Genomic DNA, 19467 nt, shown 5'->3' with positions numbered 1-19467 from the left:
GGATTCCTCTTAAAGGTTTGCATTTAGAACCTGCTGCTTTGTTTCAAATGAACCCAGTGGCAGCAAATCCTAATTTTTTAAGTGTAGACTTTAATTTTTGGATAGAGATAATTGTCATCAGTAGTCTGGTGAATTGATTAATGATCCAACTAGAGGACTATTTGGAAGAAAAAGTATCTGATTATAGGGAATCAGAGTAGTAGTCCTGCCTGACTAAACTGGCTCTGAAGACAACTTCAGAAAGAACATCCAGAAAGTTTTGAGCCTTCTCAGGGGCCATTGGCTGCCCACATGCCTCTGGCTCCTTCACAAATCCCTGGTTCAGCTGGTGGTTGTGATGCGTCACATAGTTCCTGGCATGCCATTGTCCTGAATTCACCTACTAATTTTACCCTCAGAGAAAGAGAGAGTCTTTGGAGAGTTGTGAGGAGATAAGTGACATAAACTGGCATGTTCTGAAAGAATCACTCTGGATGCTGTGTGGAGAAAACACTGAAAAGGTAAGAGTAGAAAATGGAGTAGATACCAGGAGTCTGATTAGGAAACTACTGCAATAATCCAGGCAAGAGATGATGGTGGCTTGACAAAGAGAGAAAATGGAAGTGGTGGGAGTGGTTGAATTCTGAACATATTTTGAAGATACAGCCAACAAATTTCCCAACCTTTGTCTAGACTGGGTCTCAACCAGAAGCAATTTTACCCCTCAAGGGGCATTTAGCAATGTGTGCAGGTATTTTTGATTATCAAAACGAAACATGCTACAGTCGTCTAGTAGGTAGAGACCAGGGTTGCTGCCAAGCATCCTATATTGCACAGAACAGCCTCTCACAACAAGATTTATCTGGTCCAAAATGTCAATTATGCTGCTGAGACTGAAAAACTGTGCTCAAGATGCGCTTTGGGCATCCTACTGTATGTTTAGGAGTGCTATAAATTTTTTTCCCAGTACATTTTTTATTTTTTTCTGTTTTCCTTTTTTTAATTGATAAATAAAATTGTATATATTTATGGTATACAACATGATGTTTTGAACTATGTATACCTTGTGGAATGGCTAAATAAAGCTAATTAACATATGCGTCACCTCGCATACTTATCATTTTTTGGTGAGAACTTATCTATTCCCTCAGCAGTTTTCAATTATACATTATTATTGACTATAGTCATCATGCTTAACAATAGATCTCCAGCACTTACTCATCCTGTCTAACTTTGGCCAATATCTCCCCATTCCCACACCACCACTCCCCACGGACATTGGCAACTGTCATTCTACTCTGCTTCTGTGTGCTCAACATTTTTTACTTCACACAAAAGTGAGATCACACAGCATTTGTAATTCTGTGCCTGACTTATTTACTTAACATAATGTCCTCCAGGCTCATCTACGTTGTCAAAAGTGGCAGGATTTTCTTCTTTTTAAAGGCTGAATAGTATTCTAATGTGTATATATGTATATAAAGGGACAAAATTAGAAAGAATATATATAACACTTTGCCAATGGACATTTAGGTTGATTCCATATTTTGGCTATTGTGAATAATGCTACAACGTATTCTATGAATACATTGTATATTCTATGAATACATTGTAGCATTATTCTATACATTCTATTCAATGTATTCTTTATCACAGTATTCTATTGTGTATCTATATAAAGCCAAAATTAGAAAGAATATATATATAACACTTTATCTGCTGATGGACATTTAGGTTGATTCCATATTTTGGCTATTGTGAATAATGCTGCAATGAACATAGGAGTGCAGATATTGCTTCAGCATACTGACTTGATTTTCTTTGGATATATACTCAGAAATGAAATTGCTGGATCATATGGTAGTTCTATTTTTAACTTTTTGAGGAACCACCATACTGTTTTCCATATTGGCTGTACTAATTTACATTCCTACCAACAGCGTACAAGAGCTCCCTTTTCTCCACATTTATCTTTCATATTTTTTATCATAGCCATTCTGACAGGTACATAAGGTAATATTTCTTTGTGGATTTTATTTGCATTTCCTTATTGATAGTGATGTTGAACATTTTTTCAATTACTTGTTGGCCATTTGCATATATTCTTGTTTTGTTTTGTTTTGTTTTGTTTTGTGTTTTGTTTTGTTTTGTTTTTTGAGATGGAGTCTCGCTCTGTCACCCAGGCTGGAGTGCAGTGGTGCAATCTCCGCTCACTGCAAGCTCTGCCTCCCAGGTTCACGCCATTCTCCTGCCTCAGCCTCCCGAGTAGCTGGGACTACAGGCGCCCACCACCATACCTGGCTAATTTTTTTTTTTTTTCAGTAGAAACAGGGTTTCAGTGTGTTAACCAGGATGGTCTCGATCTCCTGACCTTGTGATCTGCCCGCCTTGGCCTCCCAAAGTGCTGGGATTACAGGCGTGAGCCACCGCACCTGGCCCATATATTCTTTTAAGAAATGTCTATTCAGGTCCTTTGCCAAGTTTTTAATCAGGTGTTTTATGTTCTTGCTATTGAGTTATTTGAGTTCCTTGTATATTTTGGGCATTCATCCTTTATCAGGTGTATGGCTGGCAAATTTTTCTCCCATTCCAAAGGTTGTCTCTTCACTCTGTTGATTGTTTCCTTTCCTGCACAGAAGCCTTTCAGGTTGATGCGATACCATTTGTCTATATTTGCTTTTGTTGCCTGTGCTTTTGGAGTCATATCAAAAAAATCATTGCTCAGACCAATGTTGTGCAGTTTTCTCCCTAAGTTTTCTTCTAGTAGTTTTTACAGTTTCAGGCTTTATGTTTAAGTCTTTAATCCATTATGAGTTGACTTTTGTATATGGTGTCAGATAAACATCCAATTTTATTTTTCTGCATATAGGTATCCTGTTTTACAAAACCATTTACTGAAAGACTGTTTTTTCCCATTGTGTGTTCTTGGCACCATTGTCAAAAATCCATTGACTATAAATGGGTGGATTTATTTCTGGACTCTCTTTGTTTTATTGGCCTATATGTCTGTTTTTATGCCAGCACCATGCTGTTTGTAGTATATTTTGAAATCAGGCATTGTGATACCCCCAGTTTTGTTCATTTTGCTCAAGATTGCTTTGGCTATTTGGGGTCTTTGTAGTTCCATGTGAACTTTAGGATTGTTTTTTCTGTTTCAGTGGACAATGTTATTGGAATTTTGATAGAGGTTGCATTGAATCTGTAGATTTTTGGGGGTAGTATGGACATTTTAACAATATTAATTTTCCAATAAATTAATGAAACATGGTATCTTTCCATTTATTTGTGTCTTTTTGTATTTCTTTTATTAATGTTTTATAGTTCTTAGAGTACAGATCTTTCATGTCCTTAGTTAAATGTATTCCTATGTATTTATTTACTTTTGTAGCTATTGTAATTGGAATTGTTTTATTGGTTTCCTTTTTTGGATAGTTCATTGTTAGTACACAGTTCATTGTTAGTACATGCTACTGATTTTTGTATGTTGTTTTTCATCCTGCACCTTTACAATATGAAAATATTCTGTTAGAATATTTATTAGTTCTGACAGTTTTTTGGTGGAGACTTCAGAGTTTTCCACATATAAGGTAATGTCACCTGCAAACAGGAAAAATTGAACTTCTTCCTTTCCAATTTGGATGCCTTTTATTTATTTTTCTTGCCTAATTGCTGTAGCTAGGACTTCCTACTGTATGCATTAGGGGAGCTCACTATAAAGATTTTGATGATAAGCTAAAACTATTGTTCAAACGTCCATAGGAGAGGATAGACTCTAGTAAAATCCATTCATCCAGTGGACTCAAAGCCAAAATTAGAAAGAAGCTTCCCAGTGGACCTACTGCAGGACTAATGAGTACATCTGTTCAGATATGGTTTGATCCGCTAATGAATCCAGAAGGAGGTCAACTAAAATCAGGACTTTTGCTCAGACACCCAACATCTGGCCTCCATATCAGCCACTGAAGTACACCTGCATGCAGGTTCCTTCTGATTTCCCTGAGATTGAGCAACAAATAAAGATAAATCTTTATGAGCCCAAGTGAAGCCTGCCTCACAAGTTTTCCAGTCTCACTACACCAGAGGAAGAAATCTGTTGTCCACCACACCAGGGCAATCACTGTACATATTTGCCATTTTAAGGATTCATCTACTTGGGGTTTCCTCACTCCATAAAGACATACCAAGCTCTGTGATATGCACCAAATAATGGTAACTTAGAGCACTACTCTATGAGTGTAGGCCTTCTTTTACTTTTAGAAACATTTGGTTTGAGAAAATGATAATCAAGATTCTAAATCCCAATTCTAGGAGAAGGGGCTACTAGGTTGGGGCAAATATCAAAGTGTCATGGGTGTTTCTATTGTCAATAACACATTAGAAAGGGCAAAGCTGTAAGACTCTTTCCCAGTCTCAATTGACAGTAAAATTAGACAGGTCTTTCTTGTTATTAAGACAGGTCTTTCTTGTTATTATTCAAGTCCTCAAACTTATAAGGTTTCATAGGCAGGCAGATGTATTATGATATAAAAATCTGTGTTAAGGAACTGACCACATGGGATATAGTTTATACTCAAAAATTCCTTCCTGCTTCGCATTAGCTCTTATCCTATGCATCATTTTCATATCTTTGCCATTTTCTTACAAAAATTATGGCATGTTATAATTATCAGTGAAACTGAAAATCTTGCAAAAGATGCAGACTTTGATGAAGTCCATAAAAGTGAAATTGGAAAACAACTCAAACCATTTCAAACCATTGAAAAATAAAGATTTGATGACAAAGTAAATCCTTCAAAAGAGGGTTTGAAGAAGACCTTGAATATTTTGCAAAGATAACCTTCTTTATAAGCATGCCACAAAAGTCAAGCAAGAAGTGAAGGATGCCCTGTTGTGCTATTCTATAATTTTGTTAGAAAAATTAACCCCTCAAAAAGCCTTTCATTTATTTTTTGTGCATCCTAAGAATTAGCACAATTATATGCAAAGTCTAACCTAGATGCTGTTAATTAGGAAATAAAATTAGCACCCTGTTATAATTTATAGACTAAATTAAAGTCCTAGCTTTTCTCTTCAACATAAAAATAAACAGAAATTTTCCCCCAATTCCCTTATTCCCTGACATTCCACCGCTCACATTACAAATTCAGTCCTTTCTTAAAGCTACGGTTTGCCTCTGCCTGTTTATTAAAGTGTGACATGTATCCTCCACCCCCTAGCTAGGACAACTTCCTTTTCTTTTCAGTGGTTAAGTACTGGCTGGATTACTCACTTCCAGTAGCTGGACGCTTAACTCCAGTGAGCTACAAGGACACCTGGCCCAACCTCTCAAACAGGCCTTGGTCCTGACCTAACCCATCCTGTTCAGTTAAGTCAGGACCAAGGCCTATTTGAGAAATTAACCACCTAAACAAATGGATGGTCCTTACAAAAAGCCAGAGGGTCCTGAGTTCAGAGCAGCCCCCAAAATGGCAAAACAGTTTGAAACTCAACATTTCAAACAAATGTCTAAACTTTAGCTGATTCTAACTTGGTCTATAATTGAACAGTTCCCCTGTCACTTTCAGAGCCAAACAAAACTCTTGTTGTGCCCCAGAAGGGGTTCTTCCTCTTTTAAACTTTACAGATTGACCTGGCTGCAGAATGGCTTTATCCCAGTTTGCTGACCTGCCCTTCAATTCAGGCCTAGCTCCTGTGAGCCTCCATTTTACAAATGGAATATGCAGGTTTAGAAGGATTAAGTGTTGCTCAAGGTCATTAAGTGAATAAGTAGCAGAGCTGAGATTTGAACCCTGGGAGCTTGATTCCAGAGCCTACCCACATCACCATACTGTAATATTGACTCAATTAGCATAAGAATATCAAGCAAAACCTAGAAAGAAGGCTAGTACTCTAGCAAGCCACTTAGAGAGAAACTGAATATTGATGGAAATTTCATGGTGAAACTTGGATCATACCAGGAGCAACTGCCTGCAGCCCCTACACATGAGGATGGACTCACCCATGTAGGAATTAATAAATTTAAATCTCTAGAAATTTCTTCCAAAACAAAGCTGCTAGAAATCTTATATTATAAAAAAATGTTGTCTGGTGTTTAAAACTGGACTAAAATTTGAAACAAAAATATACCAACAAAACCTAACGTACTGATTCTAATTCTTGCATTCAGTATACCAATCCTTGGGAGAGTCAGGAAATCTCCGTGCTTCTGTATGTTCACCTTAAACATATAACAACACAGGTAATAATGCCTGGCTACACTCTCTCAATGAGTTTTAAATGCCAGTATTTTCTGAGACCATCAGAAAAAGGGTATCACATAAATTCAACATGACTCATCTTTTGCTTACTTTTAGCCACTCCTGCCATTTTTACATTCACTTGTATTACACTCTAATCTCTCTTACTTGGTCACTGAAAGTCACTGCCTATACTTTGTACCATGTAAGTGTACAGGTACATAAAGAAGCACATCCATCATTACTCATTTATCATTAAATTGGTTTTATCATCAAACAACTGAAAAGATTCCATCAAGAAGCCAATCCATAGAAAACTAGATCATTTTTTAAAATCAGATACAATTGCCCTTGTATTATATTAAAGACACATCAATTATTTTATCTTCTGTTATATCATTTTTAGTGTAAAAAAACATAAATTTGTTTCCTCTTTCATTATTGCTCTAACATTTGTACAGTCTTATCGGGATATCAGCATTTAATTTTTTTTACATAATTCAATTGATTTTTTTTTTACATAATTCAATTTGAAGTGTTTTTCTTTTCCACTGAATATTTTTATTTGTGTCTCATTTTCCTTACCAGGTATTATTTTTGGTGATAGTGGACTAAATATCATTCACAATCTCCAAAATGGTTTCATCTAGCCCTTTTTTTAAATTTCTGTGTGTATGTGTGTGTGTGTGTGTGTGTCTGTATGTGCATCTGTGTGAAGCATAATGGCACTATTCATTTGAAGTTCCCTTTTAGGGGCTATGTTAATTGGACAGCGGGAGAGCCTTAATTAACCATGTGAAGCTTTGACATTATTATTACATTTAAGCAAACAAGGCTTTCACAAGTTAAGATTTTTAAGATTTAGGCTCTCTTTTGCTGCTACAAAAGTTTCATTATAATGGTGGTTCCCAAAGTGCGGTCCCAGGACCAGTGACATCAACATCGTCTGGGAACATTTTCGAAATTTTTGCTCCCTGTTCCCATACCCACAGAATCAGAAAGTATAAGGGTAAGGCCCAACAACCTGTGCTTTAACAAGCCTTCCATGTGATTCTGATGTACACCAAAGTCTGAAAGCCACTGCATCATGGAGATTATTTTTAACGTCCTTGAGAGCAGGAATGATGTATTTTCTTGTTTGTATCACTCACCTGAGTGTCCAGCACTGTGACTGACACATGATATAGGTGCCTATTAAATAGTTTTGGTTTGCATAAATCCACTGATCAATTAATCATTTCTAGGATAAATTTGGCATTGTTCTCTCCTGACTTCTGTCTTCTTCACACTTGTCATCCATAAAATTGAGATGATTCTGTGAAGAGGTGTTAAGTATGAAAAAACATGACTCACATTAGGCTCTGTCACTGTCTTCTCAGCACAATACTCTCACAGTGTCCAGTGTTACTTTTAAGTTCTCCATGATGAGTGGTTTTTCAGGACACTTAGAAGTAACTTGCATATCAAGCAGGAAGAGCACAAAGAAACTGCAGGATATTGAACTCTGCAGAGCGCTACATTGCGCTTATATCATCACATCATTTTATTTCCCTACATAATGCAAGAGAGGAAGTCTATCATCAGATAAGCATTTAGCTTAAACACAGTTCCTGCTACATTGTTCCCAAAATATAAAGCCAAGAAGATTAACCGTGGAATCTGAAACTGTAGGTATAATTCTATGCTCCAGAAGTAGTGTTTGCCTGACCTGAGAATTATATAAGAAACACAGGGGTTTTTTTCCCCCCATCAGAGAAAAAAGTGTCTTTATGAAGCTTTATGAAAAATGCTGCATGCATTTCTGTATTTCATGAAATATTTATGGATAATGACAGGTTTGCCAAAATTATGTAATCAGCCATTTCTAAATTTGTGCTGTTATAATTAATGTTTATTTGAAAGTCCTCAGAGAGGAACAGAAGATACATCTCCAGTTTTGTAATGATCTGAGGTTATTCTCCTGGCTGCTCTTCCAAACACCTGGGCTAACACCTATGTAAATCAGATAATGCTAATGAGCACATATTAATGAAGGTCAAGCTTTACTGTTCGCATAGCTAATTTTTTTTAAAAAAACTAAATTCCTCCTTTGGACAGTATTATTATCAGCAGATTTTTACCTGCAGCTCAAACTACATTAAAAACTAGAAACCTCCCCCATCAGGCTTCAAGTCCCTCATCTCCCCAATTTTAAGATCCTCTTGCTTGCTGTTTCTAATAGTTTTGTCTGATATATTGTGAAGTCTGCTGTTGTAGGAGGAGACTTGTATTTGGATTTTGAAAACTTGGATTTCAATTCTTTAGCTACCATTGAAGGCAATCATTTCTCCTTTGAACTGCAATTTCCACATCTGTAAAGGAAAAATGATAGCTTGGCGAAAGTGACCTTTAAAAAGTCAGTTACTACAGCTGCTATCAAAAGGAAAAACAAAACAAACAAACATAAAATAACAAGTGCTGGCAAGGATGTGAAAAAATTGCAACTCTTGTACACCCCTGGTAGGAATGTAAAATGGTGCAGCCACTACAGAAAACAGTATGACTGTCCCTTAAAAGAATTAAAAATAGAATTACCACATGATCCAGCAATTTTACTTCTGGTTGTGTACTCAAAATAATTGAAAGCAGGGTTTTAAAGAAATGTTTGTAAACCCATGTTCATAGCAGCATTGTTCACAGTAACCAAAAAGTGGAAGCAACCCGTGTCCATCGATAATGGATAAACAAAATGTAGTATATACATATAATGGAATAATAGCCTTAAAGAGTAAGGAAATTCTAACACATGCTATAAAATGGATGAACGCTTTATGAGAATATTATGGTAAATGAAATAAGCCAGTTACAAAAATGCAAATACTGCATGACTTCACTTATACAGGGTATTAAGAGTAATCAAACTCATAGACACAGCAGGTAGAATGGTTGTTGTCAAGAGCTGAGGAAGAGGAAAATGGAGAGGTTGTTACTTAATGGGTATAAAGTTTTAGTTTTGCAAGATGAAAAAGTTCTGAAGATTGGTTGCACAACAACATGAAAATGCTTAACATTACTTAACTGTACATTTTTAAATGATTAACATAGTAAGTTTTATGTTATGTGTATTTTATCACAATTAAAAAATAAAAATAAAATCATTTGCTATACAAAATTTAACTTCTCCTTATCATCTCCTTCCTTTGTCCTAGAATTCTAGAGTGAAAGTTTCATGAATATAAGAAGCAAGACAAGGAAGTGGCTTATGCTTAAGGCCTTAAAGGCAACCACTGTGACAATCCAGCCATTCTCTGGAGAATTCAGCAGAAAGCCAGTTGGAAGTAATGTGTTCTGTTTGTTTTTCTCTTTTTTGTCCTCCTGGCTATAATGAGAAACCCAAGAAAATAAGTCTTTCCATTGCAGGACAGCTAAATTGTACAAGCATTCAAATTTCTCCCCTTTGACTCATACTCTGTCATCTCTATTTTGGCTTCCACTTTTGGAGAAGGTCTCCACCCCCTACCCCGGCCCTCTCCTCACTGCCCCATGCTTTGAGTGCAAACACTCCAGATTTTCAACCTTCTCCCCTCCATTTCCCACTTCTCTTTCCCAAGAATCAAAGCTTTTTCTGTAATAAATCTCTAAATCAACTAAACCGCTATACAGATTTACATTAGGTTTTGATTGTTGATTATGGCTTATTCCAAAAATAATTTCCATTTTAGAAAAGCATTCAATGCCCAAACACAAAAGTATTCATAAACCTAAGGTAAGAATTTCAGGCACTGTATTTTATCCACTAGATTAAGGAACCAAGCAGTCCTTTTTGCCTTTCAAATCATTCTGAGTAATCAGCTGCTTGTTCTGCTATATAAAGAACTATCTCTGCTCTTTGTACTATCTCTGCTCTTTAAACTCATGCAGTTATTCATTCAATAACTACTTACTAAGCCTGAGCCACATACAGAGTACTGGCCCGGCAACTGTCAACATTTCTTCAACAGCCCAGCAGGCAGCTTTTCCCTACCTCTCACTAAAATACCAATAAAAACACAGAAGAACGGAGCTCACTGCAGCACTGACAATCAAGATGGAAGCCAGCCTACCTCTGGCTGTGGGAAAGATTGATGATTCTAAAGCAGAGAGAGACATCTTCTCAGATATAAGCACATAGCATTTCCCACCTTCAATCTACAAAAAAAGATGTCCTGAGAGAAAGAGGAGGAAGAAGCAATAAATAGGGTGTTGGCATAGATCCTAACACAGAGTTTAGAGTACGGTACAGGTTTTATACAAGAAAGTATGATTCATGATAGAAAGTGTTTTTTTCTGGGAGGCTGAGGCAGGAGAATGGCATGAACCCGGGAGGCAGAGGTTGCAGTGAGCCGAGATTGCGCCACTGCACTCTAGCCTGGGCGACAGAACGAGACTCCGTCTCAAAAAAAAAAAAAAGGTGTTTTTTCTCCATTTAGTGTTCCCTTTGTCTCCACATGAGCCTGGTTCTTCAGGTTTCTGCAGAGTTCATGTATCTCTGGGTTTAAAATACAGTGCTATAATTGAACAGGCTTTACTTTCTCTGTTTTAAAATTATTCTGTGTATTTAACCTTTTAAAATAAAACAATATGTTGAACACGTTGCCAAATTTGCATGGATAATTGACTCATTTATGCATTTTGTTTTTGGATAATAGCATTCTGTGCCTTTAAACCATGCTGCATTAAAAGTATACTAACATCCCCAGAGCTCACACAGTTATTTTTTAATATTACGATTGAAAATCTACTCCTATTACTGATTTTCATTGGTTTCTTCCAGTCCTCGATTTTTAAAATAGTATCTGAAGTGTAGAGTAGTTGAACAATCAATATAATTCCAGTGAAATTTTTACAGGGAGAGCATCTCAAAAGTGTGATGTAAGTGAAAAACAAAAACTGACCTCCGCTCTCAAGCAAATTCTAAAAAAAAATAAAAAATAAAATTATCTTTACCTAGTTGTATTTGAAACAAATTAACAATTACTGGAGATGACAGTAAGCTGGCATGAAAAATACTTGAATTATTCTATCTGGAGGAAAGAAAACTCATGGTAGACAAAAATAATTTTAGTATACAATGGATTATTTTTAAATGTATGCCAAATAACAACTCATCCAAAAATTAATCCCCATTTATAGATGAGGAAACTGAAGTATTCCTTAATTATTGATAAATATATAGAGAGGAATAGAAAACTTTCTAAATTTGAGGGGTTTTTTTGTTTTGAGTCTTATGCTCTAACCAATATTCCACTTTTTAATCTTTCAAACCTATTACCAAATAAACAGAAGGCAGAGAAAAGGACATGAAAAGCCTCAAGCTTAAAATGGCATACAAACAAGACAGGAACATATAAATTAGTAACTTAGGCAGAACTGTGTTTGCAAGCAAAATTTTGTAGGAAATTATAAATTATGATGTGGGTATAATGAAATAAAATTGTAATAATGTTCAATAGCTGATTTTCTTTAAAATAATGTTATGGGAAACTTTTATGGCACTTTCTTTATTAAATATTATATGTCATAGCTCAGATGTAAATCTGATCTACGTTTTTTCACAAGATAGCTCGTGAGAATGCTTGAAAAGCTAAATGTCAGGATTATGCAGAGCCAAAATTAGCCAAGCATGAATAAAAATCAGAAAAGATATACCACAAATTGATAACAGTGGTTGCCTTTACAGAATGGATTTGGAGTTGGGGAAAGAGGGGGATTATTCTCTTGTGTCATGTATTTTGTTTAAATTATTTTGTTTAAATTAGTTATAATTATCACATATTACTTTTATGATTTAAAAAATTAAGCATTGAAACTTCTGATCAGATGTCAAATAATGCTGCTTCTGAGATCAAGCAGTTTCTGACTTAGGGGAACAATATCTACTAATGATCCATAATTTAATTTCCACATCTCCACATACATGAACTAGACTCAGAACTATTGCCAGTTGAGGTATGGGAGGGTGGAGAAAGGGAGGAGTACAGGTAGATGGAATTTTTTGACAATCCATGCATCCAAAAGAGTGAGTGAGGGAAGTTGTGGACAGAATGAACAGACTGTGAATCCAGATTCCCAAACAGGGCTCTGGCCCAAGTAAAATACTTCCTGAATTATTATTATTATTATTTGTACTTCAGTCGTTACACCCCATAAAATTCTACCAAAAAGATTATCCTTTGGTTTACATCTTTCTTAAAATGCAAATACTTCTGGAAAGGGTAAAGTGCTATCCACTATACACATATTAGTAAATGTTAGTTTAATTTCATGTCCTCATAACAGCCAGCTGAAATTAGCTTCTCTGAGGAGAGAAAAGACAGACTGTTTGTAACCTTCTTTTCTTTTTTCTGTTGTTGTTGTTTGTTTGTTTGTTTGAGATGGAGTTTCACTCTTGTTGCCCAGGCTGGAGTGCAGTGGCGTGATTTTGGCTCACTGCAACCTCCACCTCCTGGGTTCAAGCAATTCTCCTGCCTCAGCCTCCTGAGTAGCTGAGATTACAGGCGCCCACCACCACGCCCAGCTAATTTTTTGTATTTTTAGTAGAGGCAGGGTTTCATCATGTTGGCCAGGCTGGTCTTGAACTCCTGACCTCAGGTGATCCACCTGCCTCAGCCCCCCAAAGTGCTGGGATTACAGGCGTGAGCTACCATGCCCAGCCTCATTTGTAACCTTCTGATTGGCAACAGGAGACCAAGATGCTGAACAGAACAGGATTTGGTACAGCAGAGAGCATGCAACTCTGGGAACTATGGAAAAGGATTCCAGGCATCATAAAGGAAGAAAGGCCAGAAAAGAAGGTCGTGGATACCAAAAATTCTGTGGACTACCTAAAAAAGCACCCAGTAAGAAAGAAAAAAAAAGGATTTTTTTCTTTTACCTTGTTGCTTTTACCTTTTCTTACTTCTCCTTTCTTCTTTTTTACTTCAAATATTAAAGCAAGTATTAGTACTACAGTTGATTTATATATAATGATCTAAACAAACCAGTTGAAGCATCCCTCTTCCACCCTATCCTCCACCCCCTATGACTTCCCCACCACCTCCCACAGCCTAAACATACATAAAGGTTTTATAATAATAACAAGAATAATGATTTCATAAGAATAATGCACAAAAAAATTTACTTAAGAATCAATGAGATTAAATTATCAGTGTAAAAACTGGAGGGAAAAGAGGAACAGAGAAACTTCATTTCCTGTTAACCAAATGAATTTTAGTCTACCATTGTATTAACTAATGAAAATTACTTTCCACTGGTTTGTATAACTATAGCAAGGAGAGTGCAAACTTGAAAAGATTTCTGGTCTTGCATAACTTTAGGTTCAACTATACTTAGAGACTGAAATAGGAACAAATGGGGACAGATGATAAACACCATTCAATGAGAAAATAACAATTTTTAACACTAGAAAAATCACTAATTTTACCTGAAAGTTTAATATTCAACATAAAAGTGAAATAGAACCTAATGCCTGCAGATAAAATGGGGTAAGGAGGCGGCAGTGGAGGAAGAAAAACTGATACTGGACAATTACCATGTAATGTCACTTGGCAAAGAGAAAACCAAAGAATGAGTGCTAATGGTAACTTGATATTGCAGTTGGAGGAAAACAAAATCAGATAGGAAAAATTGGGAGGTATGTGAGCAATTGCTGAAAGAAAGCTATGGGTTAGGAGTATGAAGTTGCTTTTAAAAAGCGTCAGAAATTCTCCAAACCTCAATTGCTAAGCATTGCTTAACAACTACTTAAGATGGAATAATACTGCTATTTTTAGCATTATCTAGGGAACAGAAAAATAATCTGCCTGGGTTGAAAAATAATTCGCAATAAATGGAATGTCTGAAGACAGTGTTTAGGGTGAACCAACCTCTTCATAAAATAGACCAAGATTTCTTTTTATTGGTTTTCATTTGCACGTTTTATTTGGTTATGACAGATTTCAAAAATTATTTGAAGAGTATATCCAAGTGGGTCTTTGAAAATTGTAAGATCTACTCAGTTCTTTATATATATATATATATATTTTTATTGTACTTGAAGTTCTAGGGTACATGTGCACAACGTGCAGGTTTGTTACATATGTATACATGTGCCATGTTGGTGTGCTGCACCCATTAACTTGTCATTTACATTAGGTATATCTCCTAATGCTATCCCTCCCCCTCCCCCCACCCCACAACAGGCCCTGGTGTGTGATGTTCCCCTTCCTGTGTCCAAGTGTTCTCATTGTTCTATTCCCACCTATGAGTGAGAACATGCGGTGTTTGGTTTTTTGTCCTTGCAATAGTTTGCTGAGAATGGTGGTTTCCAGCTTCTTCCATGTCCCTGCGAAGGACATGAACTCATCCTTTTTTATAACTGTTAGTATTCTATGGTGTATATGTGCCACATTTTCTTAACCCAGTCTATCATTGTTGGACATTTGGATTGGTTCCAAGTCTTTGCTATTGTGAGTAGTGCCACAATAAACATACGTGTGCATGTGTCTTTATAGCAGTGTGATTTATATTCCTTTGGGTATATACCCAGTAATGGGATGGCTGGGTCAAATGATATTTCTAGTTCTAGATCCCTGAGGAATTGCCACACTGTCTTCCACAATGGTTGAATTAGTTTACAGTCCCACCAACAGCATAAAAGTATTCCTATTTCTCCACATCCTCTCCAGCACCTGTTGTTTCCTGACTTTTTAATGATCGCCATTCTAACTGGTGTGAGATGATATCTCATTGTGGTTTTGATTTGCATTTCTCTGATGGCCAGTGATGATGAGCATTTTTTCATGTGTCTGTTGGCTGCATAAATGAATAGACTAAGATTTCAGTGATTGAGTCTCATGGCATGTGATAAAGAGTTAGTGATAAAGATTTAAATGGCACATAACATCATCCCAGTTGAATGCATCGGGGGGTCATGATGCTGTGTGGTTAGTAAGATATACTCAGTGTGCCTATAACCCAGATTGGCTTCTGTGCTGGCCTTGTTGGTTGACATTAACCTCAGTAATGTCCATAGTGCTTCCACCCCTCTCTCATCCTCAAAGATCTTCTCACCACTAATATAGCAGCAAAGAGGGATAGTCTCTGCAACTTCAGGCTTTCTTGCTGTCCCCAAAGACAAACACACAGGACTTTTGATTTTAAGGGGATGGCAAAACCAAAATGCATGGGGAAATTACAAAATTTAAGTAGTTTTATGATGTTGTTATGACTATGTTCCCTGATCTGTGGTAGCTGACTTCCGAGTAGTCATTGAAGGAATCACTTCTGATCTCTAAGATTTAGTCTTGAATATGAGTTTTTCAGCCTTCCTTTGTCTATGCCATCCCTAGCCCCAGTCTCTTGGAGTAATAACAACCCCCATTCAAGAGGAATCCTCCTGCAGGCCTGAGGACCCAATTTGTGAAGACAAAGTGTTTGCTTTTTCTTACAATGAATGACAATCAATATAGCTCACAAGAATGTTTTCTTTGGATCCTTTCCTTACAAGGATTTCTGCTGCCATTTATCACCAATTTAAAAGGAACATATTAGAATATATGCTATTGCAAGATTTGTTGTTAATTTTAAAACACAAAATGGTGAAAATAATTAGATATAGTTAAGTTTAAATTGTCTACACTGTGCTCCAAACTCCAAATTGAATTAAATTAAATTTTGCTTTAGGGTTTGAAATGGAAATTACAAGCGCAATATTACAGAAGTGTGGATTTTAGTTACAATGTCTCTATGAGAAAGTCTAAAAGTTAAACATAAGCAAAACAACAAAAACATCTAAATACCAGGTTAGTTTTCTCTTAATCTCATATTTTTGTTTTAAATGTACACATTTCTGAACTACTTACCAATACTTCTTTTGTCTTTAATTTTTACCTCTTTTAATGTATACCATCAATTTGATTACCATCAATTTGTTTTCATTAGATGATTATCTCATTAAAGTGGGTATAGAAGATGATTATTTGCGAAAATAGGCTTCTTGAGGGTGGATTTTATGTTTAATGTTTGCTTTTATCCCTAGTAAAAATAAATAAATACCACATGCAGAAAAATCACTTACATGATAATTGTTTATAAAACAATAAAATGCAAATCTAGTGTTTTAAATCCTACCAAGAAGTAGTATGAAATATCAAAATGTTGACTAGAATGTATCCTTTTATAAGAAAGTTCTGCTAGACTTAAATATCTATCCCATACCGGGACTTCATATTTTACAAGTTGAGGTTCTCCCAAAGCTACGCAGCCAACAAGCTTTCATCTTTCATCTTCTATAATGAACACATTATATCCGTGGAACCTAGGTCAGAGAAGATTAATGTGTACTGAACAGGGAGGGACAATTCAAGCAGGTACAATTTTTAAGGTGATTATGATCCATGCTATCCTGAGGGCATGGAAGGAAGAGGAGGTTTCCAGGGGCACAAAACCAACTCACTGGGCACGTACAACTCCTCAGATGCTTTATGATACCACTGAGTGCATGAGGGCACACACAGAGGAGCATATACAGAGGGTGCAGTGATGTATGTGCAAGAGCTCATTGGCTGTTGCCATAGAGGCAGCCAGTAATGGCATATAGGGAACAAATAGAAGGACATAAAAAGAGATGACTGTGCCACATATACTGAGAAAGAAACCTGCTAAATCCTCTCCTCTCATTGGTCATTGCTATGGAGACAGCCTTTAAAAGCCCATAGGAGATGGAAATTAGATTCTAGTTTAAACACACACACACACACACAGACACACACACACACACACACACAGACACACACACACACACGACACACACCCATTCTAGATGTGAGCATCCACATGAACAATATTTAAAGTCAATTTCATTATCTGTTTTCAGGAGTCATTAATAACATACAGCAAGGAGAATCCCCCTAGATACACAGAAAAATATCGGCATTATTTAATAATGTTGAAAAACATCTTTTTTCCTACCCTGGTATTCATTTCAAAAAATTATCCAATTCATCCAATTTTATCTCTAGGTTATATGTCAGATTCCAATACCACCAGATCCCATTAACAGGTCATCCTTTCAAATAATAAATACAACACCCTGCGGCACAGAAAGTGCTTAAAGACCTTGAAGCCCTAATGTTTGGCAAGTAGACATTTCAAGTTTTGTCGATTGTTTACACCTTGGATAAATGTTTTTCAGTGATGCATTAAAAACAAGGTTCCCCAGTACCCCATTATGTTAGAAAAAATCCGTTGAGCTTTAACCTGCTGCTCACAAGGCATAAAGGAAATAGTCGTTTCTTAAATTAGCTTTTTCTGTTTCTTTTAACATTATAGTAGTTTGCACCAACTCAATTACCAATATAAGGTTCATCTCTTGAATTATTTTCAGTTTTTCATTTGCTCTAACATCCTGCAGTAAGTAGTAGCTAAGCAATCTAAAACTTCGATTTATCCTGGTTCCAAAATAACACATGGCAATATACAACTTGGTCTAAGGAAAATGTATATTGTAGGAAAAACATATTAAAATGATGCCTCTGAGAATATGGAAAGTAGTCCCCACTTTTTATTTACTAGGAAAAGACCCAGCAAATAGAAGAGTCAAATAACTTATGTTTATGTGTTATAAAGAATATTTTCTTCCTTGTGTGATACGAATTTGTTAGGTAGTAAACTAGGAAAGAGTATATGTTTGAACTTTCTTGATACTACAGATTGAGGTGGAATTTCACTGTGGTTAGATTCTTTAGGAGATATGAAACAGACATGATAAAGTGTACATCTGAAGTGACCTAGAGGTGGGAAGCATAGGTAATTATTACTCTTTGCAAGGACCATTCTAGCTATGAAAAGGAACTGGAGAGAGGGAAGAGAGAGTCACAGGTAGTTCCTGGATTTATTCCTGGAAATTTACTTTTAAAGAACAAATAAGAAATTGTACAACCAAGGAAGGCACATGCTTTTGTTGCAAAAGTCTAACTATCAATAGGGGCCACTAATTGCTATGGAATGTTCTGGGCCACTTTTCTAGCTGAGGAGAAGGATTATGTCTTCTGCTTGAAAAATAGAGAGCTAGAGACAGAAAGGTCAAAATAAAGATAGACTGTCCACCAACCCAATGCAACCAAATATTTAACATAAACCCTTCTGCCCTCCAAAGGTCAGAGCCAAACAAGCTACACTCTATGGGAACTTAACTGAGTTTTCATTATGTCAGTATGTCCTAGAATCATAGATTTTCTTGGCTGGAGATCAGCCCATATTTGGAAACGATAAAGCTCTATCTATGCACTTGATGTCAGAAGCAATCCTGAACCCAATGTACCTTAACATTTATGGAATACATCTGCCACAAGCTGTCTACACAGCAGCGTGACAGATAAAAAGAAACACCAGAACTATGCAGAGGATGGACTGGATCTTATCAGTGAGACTGAAAGATGTGCTTACGTGGACTCTAAAACGCTCTGCGGTGTCTAACTTTATTTCTTTGACACCTAAAACGGGATGCAACCTTCAAGCATGACCGATCTGTTATTTTTAAACAGAGGGGAAAATCTGGCAATGTAAATAGAAAGTATCTGTTTACATAGGTTTTTTAGAATTTGATCTGAAATTTTAGTAAGTTGCAGAATGGGTTGTGAAGCACAACATTTCATCTCTTTGATTGTAGACACTATCCTCAGAAATTTGATTTGAAAAATGAGCTTCATTTTCGAAGAACATATTGTAAGTAATAATAATAGTAGTATTGACTTATTTAAATCGGTCATAATGATATAAAAAATCTTAGAAACTTGTTTAATTTTCCTGGGAATCTAATATTCTTATTTTAGGTTATTATACACAGAGATTATTAATATAGTTTTAAGTTAACTGACTTTTCATGCTATAACTTTAGTTGCCACTATACAGATTTTCAATTGCAAAGAAAGCTCTCTAGGGGTTATTTCCCCTTAATTTCTTTGTATTATTTAATATGTATTTTAACTCCTTTTACTATCATTCCTAATCCTCTTAATTATAAACCTGAAATTTCTGTAATTGCCAGCCAATGAATGGGAGTGCTTAGACTGTGACCTGCACATCCAAGCAGTCTGACTTGCCATGGGCACAGTTACTATGTGATGAAACTATAGCATTTACTTGTGCTCAAATATATAAATATATATCATATATAATATATGATATACATGTATATCATATATTATATATGATATACATGTATATCATATATAAATAAATATAACATTTATTT

General features: G+C 36.1%; 1 long non-coding RNA gene across 1 annotated transcript; it reads left to right on the top strand.

Annotated features, from left to right (window-relative positions):
• The first annotated feature begins 407 nt into the window (after positions 1-407).
• LOC109027691 (uncharacterized) lies at positions 408-16015 on the top strand. Its single transcript, XR_010134742.1, has 4 exons — positions 408-500; positions 9404-9532; positions 12917-13072; positions 15897-16015. It is a non-coding gene; the product is annotated as an uncharacterized lncRNA (long non-coding RNA).
• Positions 16016-19467: the final 3452 nt, after the last annotated feature.

The sequence above is a fragment of the Gorilla gorilla genome, chromosome 6, assembly GCF_029281585.2.
Source record: "Gorilla gorilla gorilla isolate KB3781 chromosome 6, NHGRI_mGorGor1-v2.1_pri, whole genome shotgun sequence".
NCBI lineage: Eukaryota > Metazoa > Chordata > Mammalia > Primates > Hominidae > Gorilla > Gorilla gorilla.
Note: the sequence above shows the minus strand (reverse complement) of the source record. Positions and strands in the feature narration are given on the sequence as shown.